A 20,636-nucleotide genomic window follows, 5' to 3' on the forward strand; every position below is an offset into this window, starting at 1 on the left:
TACTAAAAGTTAACTCAAAGGTGAACAACCCCTTTAACCCAGCTCAGTATAAAACTAGTTGTAGTTATAGTGTGCTTCCCTACATATCTCTGTAATACAGGATCTATCCCTGGTAGCAGTAGTGCAAATAGCACCTCTGAGTCAGCTCTAACAAGTGTTACAGGTCAAAGATTCTGCAGCTGAATGATAACTTGTTGTCAGTCCTTTGCCCCCTAGCTGAATGTACAGGGCACTGCAATTGACCCCTCTCTAATTAAAGGACTAGTAACATAAAAAAAAATGTTTAAAAATTCGTTCGTGCACAACGAAAAATAAACACCAAGACAAATGAAACTTTTAAAAAGCAAAGCCTTTATTAAGAAATAACTTACAGAAAATCCACTAATCCAATAATTAATTGAGCTACTTTTTTGCATCCCTTCTTTACATGGACATTGTTGGGGTAATTTATTAGTTTCAGGGTAAGGTGCAAGCGCAAAAGCATGGGCGGTCTGTGGGAGGCATTTAAGCATACCTCCTCCCACCTTATACCAGTCCCCTACTTATGTCATTCAAAAGTGCAAATTATGGAGCACCATATGGCAGGTACAAGGCACCTTAAAGGAGAACTAAAGCTTAACTAAAGAATTAGCTAGAAATGTTGTACATGATGTTTTGAGCTTCTGTACCAGCCCAAGGCAACCACAGCCCTTTAGCAGTAAAGATCTGTGTCTACAAAGATGCCCCAGTAGCTCCCCATCTTCTTTTCTGCTGATTCACTGCAAATGCTCTGTGCTGCCGTCACTTACTGAGCTTAGGGACCCACTCACAATATACAGTACACATAGAATAGAAATGTCACAATATAAGGCTGATTAGTAATTAATACAGATAATTACTACATGGCAGCACAGAAACCAGTGCAATTAGCATCAGAATTTAATAATCAGCAAACCTGTAGCATCAGCTTATATTACAGGGGAAGCTCATTTTCTGCTGGATAATTAGTGACGAGCCCTAAGCTTAGCTTCTTAGCTGCTCAGAGCCCACTGAGCATGTGAGTGTCACAGACACTTTCCAAGATGGTGACCCCCAGTGACCAGTCCTGGATCATTGCTGCTATTGACAAGTTTAAACTTTAGGCTGGTGCAATGTGTACAGTATATAAAAGATGGCATTTTTAGCAATACTCATTTTTAGGGTTTAAGGCTACCTTGAAATATCTGGTGCAGGGATCTACTCCCTGCAGTAGATTTTTCTTATCCAGTGCAAACTGCAGCCAGATCCAAGGCGGAAGTGCTCCTTGAATGCAAGGGAAATTGCGTGCTTTTGTAACCCTTAGTAAATGGAAACAAAACATTCTCCTACTATCCCTTACAGATAATGGGAATAATGAAAAGATGAATGCTAACAGTACCGCTGTGCTATTGCTCCCTGTGTGTCTATAAAATGATAATAACTGCTGCTTCTATCTTATATATTTCCATTATCTCTGTAATTTCCTCCTAAATTCTTCAAGGGGGCCTGATAACAGCTTTATTATAAGCCACCAGGGTGTATGGTCTAATGGGAGTGGCAGGGTGGGCAAGAAAAAGTGGCTAATTATGTATATGACCAAGGAAAGCAGTAGTCACAACATCCCTCTAGGTCCCTCCTATAGGATACAAAGAGTCCATTGTAGGATTATAAGGTGCCTAAAATGTGTTCTGTACAGAATAGATTTGTGCTTGGAGTCTCCCCTTCCTCCGGTGCCTGCTGGGAAAGCATCGGTGGGGCACACTGATCCCTGATCTGAATACCCCAAACCTGCACCATGAACTGAGAGCTGCAGTGGTGTGACATGACTCCGACCCTCAACACGTTGACCCATGAGCATGCGCTTGTTTGTAGCGCGGGACAGCACTGATAGTTATATGGTAGTTACACCAATGACAAGCTGTTTCTAAATCCCAGGGCAGTCCGTTGTTTTTGACCAGTAACCAAGAGAATTTATTTACCAATGTGTCCAAATTTAAACACAAAAATGGTGCCCAAAGAAGTTAAAGGGATGGTTCACCTTTAAATGTTAGAGAATAGTATAGTAAGATATATCTCTCAGTGATCAGTTCACCTTTAAGTTATGTTATAGAATGCCGAATCCTAAGTAACTTTTCAACTGGTCTTCATTATTATTTTTTTTTATATATTGTACTTTTTTAATGACCAGAGAGCTAGATCTTCCCGTGTAATTATCTTCATATAATACCAACTGCTCCCTTCCATAAAAAGTACAGGTATAGGATCCCTTATCCGGAAACCCGATATCCAGAAAGCTCCGAATTACGGAATGCCTGTCTCCCATAGACTCCATTTTATCCAAATAATCCAAATTTTTAAAATCGATTTCCTTTTTCTCTGTAATAATAAAACCGTAGCTTGTACTTGATCCCAACTAAGATATAATTAATCCTTATTGGATGCACAACCAGACTATTGGGTTTATTTAATGTTTAAATTAATTTCTAGTAGACATAAGGCATGAAGACCCAAATTATGGAAAGATCCGTTATCCGGAAAACCCCAGGTCCCGAGCATTCTGGATAACAGGTCCCATACCTGTACTGAACTATTCCAATTCCTGGTTTAATAGCGGCTACTAGCCACTAGGTGGCGGTGTGCTGCCTCAACAGACTAAAGAAAAGAACAAACGAAAGGCATTTATAGCAAGCTTTATATTAATATGATCTTAATTAATTGGGATAAAAATATTCAGTTTCATTCTGGGTGGGTTCTCCTTATCAACACTAATTTGAACACAGATTATAAGGGTGGGAACAAGCAGGGCTGCACAGGACTGAGAGGCCAATGAGAGACACCCTGAAGGGTGACAATATATGATATTAATTGGGCACAATTATATGTGATAGCTTGCTCTTGCCACTACAGGGGAGATGGTTGTGACTGCCCCAGTGAAGCTTAGAATTTAGTGGGCTAATGTAATGAAAGGCAAAGTTAACTTAAAGGAGAAATAAACCCTAAAAATGAATATGACTCAAAATACCATATTTTATATAATGAAAGTGTCTGTGACACTCACATGCTCAGTGGGCTCTGAGCAGCTGTTGAGAAGCTAAGCTTAGGGCTCGTCACTAATTATCCAGCAGAAAATGAGCTTCCCCTGTAATATAAGCTGATGCTACAGGTTTGCTGATTATTAAATTCTGATGCTAATTGCACTGGTTTCTGTGCTGCCATGTAGTAATTATGTGTATTAATTACTAATCAGCCTTATATTGTGACATTTCTATTCTATGTGTACTGTATATTGTGAGTGGCTCCCTAAGCTCAGTAAGGGACAGCAGCACAGAGCATGTGCAGTGAATCAGCAGAAAAGATGGGGAGCTACTGGGGCATCTTTGGAGACACACATCTTTACTGCTAAAGGGCTGTGGTTGCCTTGGGCTGGTACAGAAGCACAAAACATAATGTACAACATTTTTCATACTTCTTTAGTTAAGCTTTAGTTCTCCTTTAAGTGGTGTCAGGGCAGTTCTGACCCAGACAGCTGGTTTTCAGAAGGGCTGCTGGGGTCAAAACTGCCTACCTGGTTTTCCGAGTTAGTAAAACCAATCAGGATTCTCCTACATTGACAGCACAATAAATAACAGATTGCCATGTCACAGCCCCGTGATGTCATCGGTCTGCCCCCATGCATACCTCCCAACTGTCTCGTTTTTAGAGGGACAGTCCCTCTTTTGACAGCTCAACCCTCAGTCCCTTGTTTGTACTGGAAAGTCCCTTTTTTTCTCTGCACTGAACAGCCGACAAAGTTTCTAACTTAATTTTAGCAGAGAGCCCAGAACAGCCACAGCTGCAGATAAGATACTTTTGTAACAATTTCGAGATAAGCAAATAAGTAATTGTAACAATATAAGATACCAGGTCCCTTGGGAAAAGTTAGACTCAGCTTAAAGGGCAATTTACCTTCATTAGCAAAACTGTAATAACTGGAAAAAAAACACAGAAATGTGTTCAAACTTTCGTAACTTGCCAATTTTTTTTAAAACGAACATGGTAATTAGGGGGTGTGGCCACAAAATGGGCATGGCCCAAAATTTCACCGCGCTACGTGCACCAACTTTTTTGTCCCTCTTTTTATTTCCAAAATGTTGGGAGGTATGCCCCATGATGTCACTGGCACGCTCCCCTGTGCCCCGACTGCAGGGACCCAAAATGTGACAACCCTACTCATTATGTGCAATAGAAAATGCCGCTCTCCAGCTGTTTTTCACCTTCAATGTCCTCTGCAGTTACAGCCCATTCCGCTGATACCACCTATCCTTACTATACACAATATTCAATGGTAACAGTAGCCCCTTACTAGTACAGATATTCCTGTGTGGGGTACAATGGAGTTCCATTACTTTCCTTTTCATGCAGCTTCTTCTTTGCAGAGGTATCTACACATTGCAGGGCCTGGTAAGCCTGTCCTAGTCTGCACTCCCCTATAGTCACACATACACACCTATAGTCAGCTCTTATCAGTGTTGGACTGGAGTGGTTCAGAGCTGCTAAATAAGGGGCCTCCATGGAAGCCCAAGTGGCTGTAATGATCAGGTCTGGGCTGATGGTAGCCAACTGGGTTTTTTCTGGCCCAGTCCAATCCTGGCTCTGATAGAAACTCACCTGGGGGAACTGAATGCTCTCTGATTGGTCCAGTATGTCTCCATCAGTCCTCCACCAATGATCTCACGTCAATTACAGTATGGGGCTGAGTGCAGGACATACATTGGGTGTTTCTCTTTATGAAGGACAGACAGGACTTACCTAGTGCCATTCACCTTTGGGCAGTTACACAGGTCTAGTATTTGGGTCTGCACATCTCCTGTGTGTTCATATGTCATGATATGTCAGAATGCCACGTCTTGCTATTTATAATGTGCCATTGGATTAACAGGGCAAGGGACCAGCAGGTCTCAGTGAGACATATAGTAAAATTGTTATATAAATATATAATACACAAAAGCCATGAATATCTTGTAAATGATATCCTTATAAACAGTTAGTAATGATGTAATCAGTTATAAACGGTCAGTAGTGATGTCATTTGTGTCACATAACTCACTAAAACTTGTGTTTTATAATTAATAAAGTACCCCTTGTTGGAAAATTGTATTCACTATATATTCACATTGGGCAGATAGTGCTGGAGTGGCTCCTTATGGAGGGGCTTTAACTGAAAGTATAAGGATAGTCTACCTCCCAACATTTTGGAAATAAAAAGAGGGACAAAAAGATTTGCAGCTGCAAATTTTTGGACCACACCAATTTCTGTGTCCACACCCCCTAACTACAATGATTTTACACTATTTGTCAGGTTGTGAAAGTTTGAACACAATTCTGTGGTTATTACAGTTTTGCCAATGAAGGTGAATTGCCCTTTAAGCTGCAAGTCACAGCTTCCCCAAGAGACCTGCTTATCTTAAATTGTTACCATTGTTTCTTTGTTTATCTTAAATTGTTACAAAAGCATCTAAGTGCAGCTGCCACGTATTTTGGCTCTGCCAAAAGCCAATTATGTTTTAGAAACTTTGCATCTTTTCGTGGCTGTTCAGGGCAGGAGATCAAAGAGAAAGTCGGGACATTTCAGTAACAATCTGGGACTGCAGGCTAAGCTGACAAAGTCGGGACTGTCCTGTGAAAAGATATGAGATATGTTTAAGGGTTCTGTACAAACCTCCAGGCGAGCAATGCCTTCAAGAGCTTTATTTTACAGACATATATAAATGAGTCCATCTAAATAAATGTTATGTTCATCTGATAGTACAGAGAGATGCCAAAACGTTATAGCAGCATAGATATTCCTCTGTGCAAAGCACAATTCAGCAGGTACAGCCTTATAGGTTTGTTTATTGCTAGTGATGGGTGAATCTGTGGAGTTTGGCGAAAAATTTCTCGAAACGTCTCAGGCGTCTCATTTTTGACTCTGGCGAAAATGCACCGGTGTCCAAAAAAATGGACACTGGCGTCCATTTTTTTGGACGCTGTCACATTTTTGCTGTGGTTTCGCAAATTTATTGGCCGGCGGCGAATTGCAGGTATTCGCCACAAATTTGTGCCTGGCTTTTTGGCAGAGAGCCCAGAACACTCAGCAGCTGCACTTAGATTTTTTGTAACAATTTTAGGATAAGCAAATTTGTACCTATTTAAGATAAGCAGGTCTCTTGGGGGAACTGAGAGACTTGCAGCTTAAGGAAAGCAAACTTTCCTTCTTTTGTAACAGATTTACTTTGTGCAGCACAGAGAGTTGGGATCCTGGTGTATTTAATACACTGATGTTATATCCTCAATGAACAGTAGATGTCAGTGTTGTCCAAGAATACATTTGATATAGAAGCTCAGCAGCTTTTAAAGGACACTGGGACACCCTGCACCCCCTTTAAGAAAAGTGCCAACCGTATGTAACTGCTCCTCCTTTGAATTATGTTTCCTGTTTCTTGTCTGCACAAAACAGAGAGACCCACATGGAGTGTGAATTACCTGCTCCTTATAGTGATGCCCTTCATGTTTCTCCTACTTAAGTCTCTTTAGGCCTCTCCATCCAGCAGGGATGAAAGACTGTGCTTTTACTTAAAGGGCCACTTTAGATCTTTTCATAAATGTAAATCATGGGACACTTGAAGCTCTCAGGTAAAGGCTAAAAGCTCTTGAGGAGACGGCTTTTATCCCCAAAGCAAAACTGGACAAGACTGTCATTTAACATAGAGCCTGCTTTCCTTTCAGTGGATGCCCTAAGGACCTGCTGGTGACTAGTGATGGGCGAATTTTCCTGTTTTGCTTCTCTGAAAAAACACGAATTTCCCTCGCACAATGGTAAAAATTTTGCGAAACACATTGAAGTCAATGGGCGTCAAAATTATTATGACGCGTGTCAATTTCGACGCTCGCGACAATTGTTATACACTCGTCTATTTTTGCCAAATGCATTAAAGTCAACGGGCATCCGAATAATTTTGATGCACGACAATGTTTATGCGCACAATTATTCTGACATGCGCCCAAATTTTTTCGATGCGCCAGATTTTTTGCCTGCAAATTTTCACACCAGTTTCGCGAACGTATTCACCACTGGACTATATACAGGCAAGTAGCACTATATACAGGCAAGTAGCTTCATTGTTCTGACTTTCCTGCAAGAGATCTTTGGGGGGCCCAGGATGAGCCTAAAAGTTCCTTTTACCTGGTGCAGGTCCAGATAGATGATGTCACAAAGAGAGATGGATGATGTCAGGGGCGGAGTCATGAAATCAAGGTTGGAGTTAGGGTTGCCACCTGTTCGTTTTTGACCTGAACAGTTCAGTTTTTCTAAGGCCTGTTTAGGTCTCAACTTTCTGTTCGGTTTTCAGCATTGTGAAACCCGAACAATAATTCGGCCAATAAATAAAAACATCTAAATACTAAGATACTCGCCTTAACATGGCTTTGTTATTATCAAGTACAGTTAATCTCTTATTATTACAGAAACAAAACAAAAAAGCAAATCATAGTAACATAGTTAAGTTGGGTTGAAAAAAGACCAATGGCCAATCGATCAAAAATAAGAAATAGTTTTTCTAAATGAGCATATCTGTATTTCAGAGTTTTCTTGATAACGATTTCTGTATAATAGATCCCATACCTGTAATTAAAGGTTGGGGCTTATTCATCAGGCAGAATATACTGTAGATAAAGATAGAGTTGCCACCCTGTGGTTTTGAACGGTTTAAAACATTGAACAGAAATCAGAAAGTGATGCACCAACCCCACTCTGACATCATTGTGCTTTCCGCTGATGTCATCATGCCCACCCCCAACATCACTACCCCATACCCAATGCTATTTGCCCCGCCCCCTTTGTTCGGGTTTAGCCGCTGGCAAAGGTGGCAACCCTAGTTGGAGGCAATGACATGACAAGGATTGGCAAAACTCCTGGATCCCAGCGGAACAGTTTTGTCTGGGTTTCAGAACTCTATATGCTACTCACTAACTAACCCTCACTATTTTTTGGTCTACACTTTAGTGATGTGTTGGCCTTGTCAAACCCCACGGGACCTGCGGGTTCAGACTGACTTCCGCATAAGTTTGCCAGGTCGCAGGCTCAAATTGAGCTCTTCTTTCCGCTCTCCCCACCCGCAACCTATATTGACTTCTGATGGCAGCAGGCCCTAGTGGGTTAGGCGCGGGTCTATAAATAGAGCTGCCGTGTTTTCATTTTTATTATTTGTGGTTTTTTGGTTATTTCGCTTTTTTTTATTCAGCAGTTTCAGCAATTTGGTTGCAAGGGTCCAAATTCCCCTAGCAGCCATGCATTGACTTGAATTAGATGCACAAAATGTCGCTGTCTTAAATATATTGATAATGGGTTGAGTGCAGAGGACTCTTGTATTTGTCTATATGTATTTTGTGGTCACACCCTCATTGCACCCCCGCCTAATGATTTTAAAAACTAGTGGTGAGCACAACTTTCCCCTGTTTGTTATAGTTATACAGGAGCAGTGACCAGCTCCATGTTGTAGCTCCTACCCCCTCCAACTATAGTCAGGTGATCCCACTGGTGTCTAATAAAAGGGCAGCCAAGTTTGGGAGTTTTACTTTGAAAGCAGCTAGTAAGTTGCAGGTAAAACGTATTCGTCCCTTTTATAAAATGTATAATTAAACCATAGAATTCTTAATGAATCAGATGAAAATTGAGCATAGGACTGGCCAGATATGGGATGACTTTGACGTAGTTGGCCAGCTTAAATATATTGCAATATATGGACAAACAATCCCTGTTTTGTTTAAAGGGTAAGGCATTTTTCAGTAGCAGTATGTACAAAATGTCTCTGTCTTAAATATATTGATAATGGGTTGAGTGCAGAGGACTCTTGTATTTGACTATATGTATTTTGTGGTCACACCCTCATTGCACCCCCGCCTAATGATTTTAAAAACTAGTGGTGAGCACAACTTTCCCCTGTTTGTTATATATATATATATATATATATATATATATATATATATATATTCATTATAACATCTAAAGTAATTGCAGATTAAAGCAGTGTTCGTTTATCCATTTCCGTTCTCTGTCGGGGGACAGGGCTCCGCCAGGTCTCCAGGTTGAATCAGCTGACTTGCTTCAGTAGTCAGAACCAGCAGTGCATACAATGTAAACAGCCTAAGGGCTCTTACACACGGCCGTTCCGACCTGCACTCCCCTGCGCTCCGTTTTTTGGCGTTCAGCCGCAGGGGAGCGCAGGAATAGACGCAAGTCATTATTTGAAATGGGGCTGTACTCACTCAGGCGCGTGTAGGCGCCGAACGCAGGAAAAATGCAGCATGTTGCGTCTGAACCTGCGTTCGGCGCCTACACGCGCCTGAGTGAGCACAGCCCCATTTCAAATAATGACTTGCGTCTATTCCTGCGCTCCCCTGCGGCTGAACGCCAAAAAACGGAACGCAGGGGAGCGCAGGTCGGAACGGCCGTGTGTAAGAGCCCTTAGCCTCAGCAGATGCCTTGGAATGTCTTGTAAGAAATGCATGTTGCAGGACTGCACTGATTACAGTTAATTTGCGGGCAGTGCAGCCCTTCTAGCTGGATATTCTTCTATCCTTAAGCCAGACAGTTACAGCTTTCAACAATATTTATAAATAATATTAAACCACTAAACGTGTATTTTCTTTCATTATGCAAAAAAATAGTTTCAGGTTTAGGGAACCTTTTCTGAAATAAAATGCCAATTGGGCCTGTGTCCAGTAGGTGTCAGTAGCGCTCTCTTCTGGAGGAAATTGAGACTCTATTTGGGTTCCCTTGTACTCCATCCCCATGGGGTATTATGAGCATCTGAGAGAACTGATTATAGCACCCCTGTAGGGCCTTAAGTTTTTCCTCCAAAATACATTGTTAGACTGGTGTGCTGGATTATGAAAATGCCCCGGGAAAATTACTTTTCTTGCATACCAAATCTAAATATTAAAATCCCCTGAAAATATGAATTATAATGTGTTGCTCATGTGATAATAGTCTGACAGAGAATGTCTAGGCAATATTATCTGTATAAGGCTCCAGTATATCCATGGGGGGTATTGGTAACAACAAAAAAAATAATCATATCAATAGGGAAAGTTGCACTGAACCATGAAGCTAACAATTTCACTGGTCGTTCTAATTGATATGGTTTATTTAATTTAAGCTGGTTAATGTATATTCTACAGATTTAGGGCAGAGACACACGTTCAGATTCGGGGAGATAAGTCACCCAGCTACAAATCTCCTCTTCTTATCTCACCAAACTGCCTCCCGCCAGCTAGAATGTAAATCACCAGCGGGATGGCAATTGGTGCAATTCGTTTTTTGAAGTCGCCCGAAGTTGCCTCACGTGGTGACTTCGGAAAACGCAGCACTCCAAGTGCCATCCCGCCGGCGATTCCAATTCTAGCCAGCGGGAGGCAGTTCGGGGAGATTAGTCGCCCCAAAGAAGAGGCGATTTATCGCCGGGCAACTAGATCTCCCCAAATCTGAGTGTATGTCTCTGCCCTTAAATGGATATCTGAGCATCTAAATAATAAGGCCTGAGGCTCAGAAATCATTCAATATACAGCTATGAGGCTTGTTATTCAGAATGCTCGGGAGGTTTCCAGATAAGGGGTCTTGCCATAGTTTGGATCACCATACCTTAAGTCTGCTAGCAGTCCTTTAAACAGTAACTCAACCCAATAGGATTGTTTTTCCACCAATAAAGATCAATGATCTCTTGGTTGGGATCAAGTACAATATACTGCCTTATTATTACACACAAAGATCATTTCTATAAATTTGAATAATTAAAATGGGCTTTATAGGAGATAGCCTTCCTGTAATTCAGAGCTTTCAGTATAAAGAATCCTCTATATATATATATATATATATATATATATATATATATATATATATATATATATTTATATCCGAAAATCTGCCACAAGTCAAAGGTAAAGGCACCTACCTTAATTGGACGTTTTCGCGGTCTGTGCTGGTTTTAGCCCGAAAATTCGACTTTTTTTGGGTTTTCTGGCAAAAACTCGAAAATTTAGAGCAATTTTAGAAAAAGCCTGAAAAATTCAAGCAATTTGGAAAAAAGCCAGAAAAATTTGAGCAATTCAGAACCGATTAAATCAAGTTTTTTTTATTCGTGGGAGTTTGGTCATGTTTTTTAATATATATATATATATGAAATAAATATGGATTTTCATATATAAAGCCTTTAATGTATTAATCAGAAAACCAAATAATTAATGACATGTGGTCCAGAAGTGTTTGATGGTGTGTGAAGTGTTATGAGCACTATGTAATAAAGTTGGGATCACCCCGTTTGCTGCATCATTCAGGTATCGGCTCTACTATTTCTGACAAACCAAATAATTAATACCATACTGACTAAGTATAAATTCTGTTCTTTAAATTGTGTGCCTCTTACTAGTTTCTTAATTGAGTTTCTTATTTCATTTTATTGAGTTTCAGTGTACCAGTAAATCGCTGCTGAATATGTTGGTGCTTTCTAAATATGTATTGTTATTAATAATAATAATAAAAATATAGAATGTAATGATTTATAAGAATTATTTACCCTTGAAATTATTTCTACATATTTTTTAACATTAAGGGGTTTATTTACTAAAATCCGAATTTATCTCAAAATGTTAATAAAAAAATAGTCAAAATTTCAGCTACATTTTACTAACCTGTAACTAAAAAATCTATAGAAAAACCTGAAACTAAAAATGTTTTCCATGTTACCTTAATAATGTGTTTATTATCACAGAAATTCACCAGCACAACTACATTAAGGGAATGTTGATTAACCATAATGATATCTGAGAAATATTAGATTTGCGATTAAAATATTTGTCAAATGTTTATTTTTAGCAAAACATTTTCACTAATAACTTTCCTTATGGGATCTTTTTTAGATCTCTGAAATACAATAATTCGAATTTTAAAACTCAAAATGAATAAAATGTTAGTAAGATGACAGAGTAACTCAAGTTGGATAATATATATATATATATATATAAAAAAACTTCTGTTTGGACTATTATAATTCAAAGTAAAATATAATAATTGGGAAAAGATTGCTGTGATATGTATATGTGTAATTATATTTATATTTCTATTGGGAACACTGAACATTTTTTGTAATGCATTAAGGGGCTGATTTACTAAAACTCTAATTAATCTCAGTTTTTTATAAAAACAAAGTCGACCAAACTGCCTTCCACGAATGATGTTTATCATCAAGGTCGGAAAGAAAAATCGTTGCGACAAAATCGAGCGGCAATTTGCAATTTGCAACTTGACTTTTTCGGATTTTCTGACAAAAACCCAGATTATCCATTGCAAATTACGATGTCAAGAAACAACTTCAGTGACATCTGCCATTGATTTCTACATGAAGTTATTAACTAAAATCTAAATTTATATCATATTTTATTAAAAAAAAGACTAAACTCCCATTCACGATTTTAGCCTATTTATTAGTATAAAGCGAGAGAAAACCCGAATCACTCCATTTTTTCTGGCTATTCCAGAATTGCTCAAATTTGTAATGCTTTTTCCTGGAAATGCTTTTTTTTTTAGGGGGTTATTTACTAAATTCTGAACTTTTAAAAAATCACAAATTTTTCGGAATTTATTAAACCCAGAGGATGAAACGGTCTGAATCAGAAAATCCGGCATCTCAGAGGTTGCATATTAGTCAATGGGAGAAGTCTCAATGATTTTTTGATGTGCGCTGGGTTTCCTGCAATACCCCGAAGTATTTAAAGTTTTCGTATAAGAAATCTGAGTTTTCGGGTGAAAAATCAGAAAAAATTTTGAAAACTGTTTTTTTTCCCAGCAAAGCTATTTTCGGAAAGATGTAATAATAAATTAGCGTAAAAAAACAGTGCGGATTTGATCAGAGTTTGTAGCAGACAATTTTGAGCTAAAATCAGACGAAAACTTCCAATTGAGATAGGTGCCTCTCCCATTGACTTATACAGGACCCTGGCAGGTCTGAAATGGCAGATTTTCGGATTCTGGCTTTTCGCAGCATCAGGGTATAATAAATCTCAAAAATTTGAATTTTATTCCTCTAAAATTATGAGTCTAGTGACAAAAATTCTAATTTTTTTTAGATTTTAACATTCAGATTTTAATCAATAACCCCCTAAATACACACACATATATATATATATATATATATATATATATATATATATATATATATATATATATATATACACATATATTTGTTACAACTAATAACTGCCCCGTTTAAGAGACAAACGAGGAAGGAAATGTATAAATGATTTATCAGTTTATAAATTCATACAACTAGAATTCTTTTATTTTGGGTTTTATTTACTACCATAGGCAAAGCAGTAATATCTATAAGACCTGTATAGTAATTTGATTATGCACGATCCACTTCAATGACCCCAATTATTTCAATGTAATTATTATTTCAATTTTTACATTTCGAGTTATAATATAAATCTGTATGAAAATAAAAATACTGCCATTAGTGCATTATATAAGAAAGGTCTGCCTACATCTCCCATAATCCTTGGCCAGACATTCCTTTCTAACCTCATAATAATAAGCAATTCCCTTAGAATAGACGAGAGATGAGTAACGGATTTTTACTTCTTATATACAGGTATGGGATCCATTATCCGGAAACCTGTTATCCACAAAGTTCCGAATTATGGAAAGGCTGTCTCCTATAGACTCCATTTTATCCAAATAATCCAAATTTAAAAAAATGTTTTCCTTTTTCTCTGTAATAATAAAACAGTACCTTGTACTTGATCCCAACTAAGATATAATTAATCCTTATTGGAAGCAAAACCAGCCTATTGGGTTTATTTAATGTTTACATGATTTTCTAGTAGACTTAAGACATGAAGATCCAATTTATGGAAAGATCCATTATCCGGAAACCCCCAGGTCCCGAGCATTCTGGATAACAGATCCCATACCTGTACCTTAAGCTATGAAGATCCAAATTATAGAAAGACCCGTTATCCAGAAAGCCCCAGGTCCCGAGCATCCTGGATAATAGGTCCTGTATTTATTATTCCCCTGTGTTAACCATAATATCTAAGGTTTGTTATTATACTTAGGGCCCCATTTATTAAACCTTGAATTTTTCTGGTTTAGTTTTTTAAGAGTAAAATTAAAATTTTTTATGGAATTTTTTTTTTTAGAGATTTATTATACCCCAAAGCTGCTAGAATTCTGAATCCAAAATTACTCCATCTCAAAGATGTCCGTGAAGTTGTTTCATGACGTTGTGTGATGCACTAGATAATTCCATAGAGTCAGGGGTTTTTCTGCGATAAGCCAAAAAAGTCGGGTGTTTGCAACGGAAATTCGATAAAGTTACGTTTTGGTTAGCGTCGGTCATACACTACGAATTGACGTTTGATTTTGTCGCGATTTTTTGTTGCTCCGACTTTTTCGAGAAAAACTATTGATAAATGAGTTCAATTGGCGGACGGGAGTTTTGGTCGACATTGTCTTAATACAAAAATGAAATAAACTCGAGTTTTAGTAAATATGGCTCGTATAGTGTTATTATCATCCTTTTATAGAATTGGAAGCGATTTCCCGGCGTGGTTGAATAAGGGAGACTGACATAGACAAGTACTATTAACACGTGTATGGAATCCATTCAGCAGCTTTGTGTCAAGAGAATGAAAATGATGTGAATTATATAATGTTAGTCTTTTCTAACCTCCCCCCCCACCATTAAGCATCATTAATAACAACTGCTATTGTAACTTGACAGTCTCCTTTTATTCATATCTGCCCTATACGCTTCATATATTAACCCCTGCTGCACACTCTTTTAATTCTCTGCTTCCAACCCAAGAAATACCCCATTCGTTTCAATATACAGAATTACAATAATCATGGGGAAATGAGGTGCAACTCGGGGTATTAACTTAAAGGGGTGGTTCACCTTTACGCTAACTTTTAGTATGTTATAGAATGGCTAATTCTAAACAACTTTTCAATTGGTCTTCTTTTTTCTGTTTTTTAATTATTTGCCTTCTTCTGACTGTTTCCAGATTTCAATTGGGGAGGGGGTCACTGACCCCATTTAAAAACAAATGCTCTGTAAAGCTTCAAATGTATTGTTATTGCTACTTTCTATAACTCATCTTTCTTATCGGGCCTCTCCTATTCATATCCCTGTCTCGTATTTAAATCAATGCATGGTTACTAGGGTAATTTGGACCCTAGCAACCAGATTGCTGAAATTGCAAACTAGAGAGCTGGTAAAAAAAACTAAATAAAAAAAAAAACACAAATAATAAAAAAATGAAAACAAAATATCATTCTCTACATCATACTAAGGGGCAAATTCCCTAAGCGGCGAAAATTCGCCAGCGACGGCTTCGCAGCCATCGCAACACTTCGACAGGCGTAAATTCGCTAGGACAACGCCAATTCCCTAAAGTACGAAGTTGTGTCCAGGGCGCTGAACGCTGGTGATTTTACTTTGCCAATCAAAGCGAAGATGCGCTAGCGTTGCCTAATTTGTAAACGAAATACGAAATGAAATGATAAAGTTGAATGGACGTATATGTTTCAGCAAATACATTGTATTACACAAGCCCAGGGAACCTTAATAAATAAAATAGAGTTGTTATATTGCCCTACACATGAGTCCACTGTATAGTTTATGTTCCATATGTTAGGAAATGTATGGGGGAACCCGGTTACCCGAAAATTCGCCTGCCATTAGAGTACGAAGCAACGCCAGAGTCTATCTCCTTCGCTAGTTCATAGTTACGAAATTATGTCACGCTGGCGAATTTTCGCTAGCGTTAGTCACTTCGCCCTTTAGGGAATCTGCCCCTAAAAGTTAACTCAAAGGTGAACAACCTCTTTAAACTCGGATTTATCAATTTTTTTGAATTAAAACAAAATCAACCTAACTCCCACCCACGAATTTAACTAATTTATCAAATAATCAGCTTGAAAAAGTGCGTGAAAAGTCTCAACAAAATCGAACAAAACCTTGAATCATGCAACTTTTTGGATTTCATACCCAAATCACTTGATTTTTTTGAGTTGTCATCTGAAAACCCGACTTTATCGGATTATCGTATGAAACCCATCCCAGATAACAGATCTCTCCGCGATTTGGGTCTTCATACCTGAAGCCTACTAGAAAATCATGTAAACATTTAGGGGGTTATTTACTAAAACTTGAATTCATCTCATATTTTTTTTAAACCAAGCTCGACCAAACTCCCCTCCACGATTTTTTATCTTATTTATCAATAAAATAACTCAAAAACGCCAGGTTGGATAAAATCGAGCAAAAACAAGAATCATACTTATTTTTTATATATATGAGAGCCAAATCGCTCGATTTTTTTCAGGTTATCGCCCGAAACCCCACCTCTACAGGTTTGAGATGGCGGATTTTCGGATTCAGACTTTTTGCAGTTTCGGGGTATAATACAGTAAATCTCTTTTTTTTTCCTCTAAAATATTTTTGTTAGTTTTTGCCCAAATTATTCTCAACTAAATATCGAGTTTAGTAAATAACCCCCTAAATAAACCCAATAGGCTGGTTTTGCCTCCAGTAAGGATTAATTATAACTCAGTTTGGAACAAGTACAAGCTACTGTTTTATTATTATAGCGAAAAAGGAAATCATGTGGATCCCATACCTATTACTCTAAAATGTTTTTCGGTGAGATGATTGTATGCCAATAATCAATCAATGAATCAATCAATCATTATTCTTATGGCCTGGCTGTGATGTTCTCCTCGTTCAGTACTTGAGATCTCTTGACTCCAGGTTCGAATCCCTAAGTCGCCTACTTGTGCCCTTGAACTCATTGCTTTAACTCCTGAAATGCCAGGTTGCTTCCAGTGATGGGAAGCACTCTATAACTGACATATTCATGCTATCTCTAGCTGTCATTTAGTCACAACTGGCGTATTGCCCTTAGCTGTCATGCGGCGGCCCACCCTCCCAATTACCGCCACGCAAGCAGCCTGGGTTCCTGATTGACACGACCATATTTTGCGCGGCACATGCCCCCAAGAAGCTTACTCTCCTGTAAACAAAGCTAATTGTCTGCTGTTGTGCGCAGAATGGGGACAAAGGGAACTCACGGCAGCCAGAGATAAAGAAGGGCTTCTGATGGAGAGGAGAAGGGGGGGGAAGAAAGGCACAGAGAAATACAAGCACAAGGCTACAACACATAACTTCAGCGGAAAAATATTTCAAATGTGTAACAAGGGATATTAACGGAAGATATTCATGTTTAGAATCCTACAGAAGCATGGAATACAAGCAGATCTTTTAAAGCTTTGCCTTTCTAGTCTGCCTGTCTGGTCTCTAGGGACAGTGACCCCTGGCAACTTGAAAGCAGATAGACTGTGACGCTAGATATCTTTTGTTATTCGTTTTCTAAACCATGTATAAAATATCTCAACATCTCCCGGTCAATATAACATCTGGGGGCACATTTACCTAGGGTCGAATATCGAGGGTTAATTAACCCTCGAAATTCGACGTCGAAGTAAAATCCTTCGACTTCGAATATCGAAGTCGAAGGATTTACCGCTATTCCTACGATCGAACGATCGAAGGAATAATCGTTAAATCCTTCAAATCGAACGATTCAAAAGGATTTTAATCCATCGATTGAAGGATATTCCTTCGATCAGGAAATTGTTAGGAAGCCTATGGGGACCTTTTTAGTTTGAATCGTTCGATTCGAAGTCGAAGGTCGTAGTCGAAGGTCAAAGTAGCCCATTCGATGGTCAAAGTAGCCATATTCGACCATTCGAAATTCGAACTTTTTTTCCTTCACTTAAACTAAGTAAATGGGCCCCCTAAGGGATTATTTGCTAAAATCTGAATTTATCTCAAATGTTATTAAAAAAAACCATGACTAAACTCCCATGCCAGATTTTAGCTTATTTATTAATTAAAAAACTCGATTTAATTCGGATCGAGCAAAAAACTCGATAAACGCAAGCGAAATCTCAAATCGCTAACATTTTTGGGCTTTTTCCCAAATTGCTTGATTTTGTTGGGCCTTTTTCGCTCAATTGCTCAAATTTTTTTATTTTTTTTTTGCACAAAAACAAAGTAGAATTTATGGGTTAGACCCACAAAAACTTCAATAGGTGCCTCTCCCATTGACTTATACAGGACCTCGAGATGTACTTGAATTTTTTGAGATTTTAAAATTCGTATTTTAATCAATAACCCCTTAATCTACTAAAAGATAATCAAACCATTAAATAAACCCAATAGGATTGTTTTGCCTCCAATATAGATTCATTATATCCTTTCTGGTATCAAGAACAAGGTACAGGTATGGGACCTGTTATCCAGAATGCTCGGGACCTGGGGTTTTTCGAATAACGGATCTTTCCGTAATTTGGGTCTTCATGCCTTAAGTCTACTAGAAATTAATTTAAACATTAAATAAACCCAATAGGCTGGTTCTGCTTCCAATAAGGATTAATTATATCTTAGTTGGGATCAAGTACAAGTTACTGTTTTATTATTACACAGAAAAGGGAAATAATTTTAAAAAAATTGGATTATTTGGATAAAAAGGAGTCTATCGGAGCCATTCCGTAATTTGGAGCTTTCTGGATATCGGGTTTCCGGATAAGGGATCCTACACCTATACTTGTTATTATTCCAGATGAGAAGGAAATCATTTACACATTGTTAATTGATTATAATGGAGTCTATGGGAGATGGCCTTCCCATAATTCAGAGATCCATTTCAGGTTTGTTATCCAGAGTGCTGGAGACCTGGGATTTTCCAGATAAGAGATCTTTCCAATTATTTTTTAAATTGATTAAATTTGAATCCTTGGTCTACTAAAAAATAATTTAAACATTAAATAAACCCAATAGGCTTGTTGTTTCTTCAATAAGGATTAATTATATCTTAGTTTGGATTAAGTGCAAGGTACTTTTTTGAGAAAAAGTTTGAAATATGTTTTAAAATTTTGATTAATTTAATTGCAGGTAAAGTTGCTGCACCGTGTTAGCCAGTAAAAATGTGACAGGGCAACCCTTTTGAAATAATAAAATAACAAAAGTGGTATAAATAAACTAATATAATCATAGCAAGCTTTCAGAACATTTTAGTTCCTTTTTCAAGCTGGTTGATTCATTTAATTAAAATAGAGTCTATGGGAGACGACCTTCTGAAGCTTTCTGGATAAAAGGTTTCTGGATAATGCATTCCATACCTGTTTTCGAGAGAAAATTCATTATTTGATTATAATGGAGTCAATGGGATATACTTTCCTATAACTAAGAGCTTTCTGAATAATGGATCCTATACAGGAACCTGTTATCCAGAGTGCTCACAACCTGGGCTTTTCCGGATAAGAGATCTTTCCATTGTTTTTTTTTAATTGATTTTATTTGAATATTCATACCTTAAGTCTAAAAACAGAATCAAGATGGTGCATGACGGTACAGTTATGGGACCTGTTATCCAGAATTCTCGGGACCTGGGGTTTTCCGGATAATGGATCTTTTTGTAATTTGGAGCTTCGTACCTTAAGTCTACTAGAAAATCAGGTAAAACATTAAATAAACCCAACAGGCTTGTTTTGCCTCCAATAAGGATTAATTATATCTTAGTTGGGTTCAAGTACAAGATACTGTTTTATTATTACAGAGAGAAAGGAAATCATTTTTAAATATTTGAATTATTTGGATACAATGGAGTCTATGGGAAGTACTTTACTGAGCCGCTGAGCTACAGGTGACACCCGCCTGGATCAACGTGCATTGTGAGCTGGTTCTTCCAAACATTTATCACTGTGCCCAGAAATACACACTGAAGCCCATCAATTGGCCCTAATACCTGGTATCAGAGGTGTGTGTGGCCCAGTAGTGCCCCGGTACCTCCCCCAGAACACAGTGACCCAACAGAACACTAGCGTTGCTATAGCCCCCCCTGTAGAAAAACAATTCACCAGTGTCCCTGTTAGTTCATCTCATAGACCCCAGTAGCCCAGTGAAGTACCAGGAGGCCCAAAACCACATCACCTAGCCAACATTGTACAAATGAACAATGATTAAAGCATCCTGATCACAAGGGCTTACAATCTAAATTGTTCCACACTTGTAATAGGATATAGACAAAGATACTGTAGGATGACTTGTATTCGGTTCTTATTTTGGGTGGGATCTCAGCAGCTCTCTAGTTTAGGAATTTATTTCAGCAGCTATCTGGATACTGGGGTCCAATTACCCGAGAAACCAGGCAGTGGTCTGAATGACAGACTGAAAGATGAACAGCCGAGGTACTTAAACCTTTACATTAACTTTTAGTATGATTTAGAGAGTGATATTCTGAGACAATTTGCAATTGGTTTTTAATTTTTTATTATTAGTGGTTTTTGAGTTATTTAGCTTTTTATTCAGCAGCTCTCCAGTTTGCAGTTTCAGAAATATGGTTGCTAGGGTCCAAATGACTCCAGCAACCATGCATTGATTTGAATAAGAGTAGTGATAGGCGAATTTGCGCCATTTCGCTTCGCCGGAAAAATATCTAATTTCCCGTGAAATTCGCGAAACGGCGAAAAATTTGCAAAACAGCACCGGCATCTCGTTTTT

Source organism: Xenopus laevis, chromosome 8L (assembly GCF_017654675.1).
Source record: "Xenopus laevis strain J_2021 chromosome 8L, Xenopus_laevis_v10.1, whole genome shotgun sequence".
In the NCBI taxonomy this organism is placed as follows: domain Eukaryota; kingdom Metazoa; phylum Chordata; class Amphibia; order Anura; family Pipidae; genus Xenopus; species Xenopus laevis.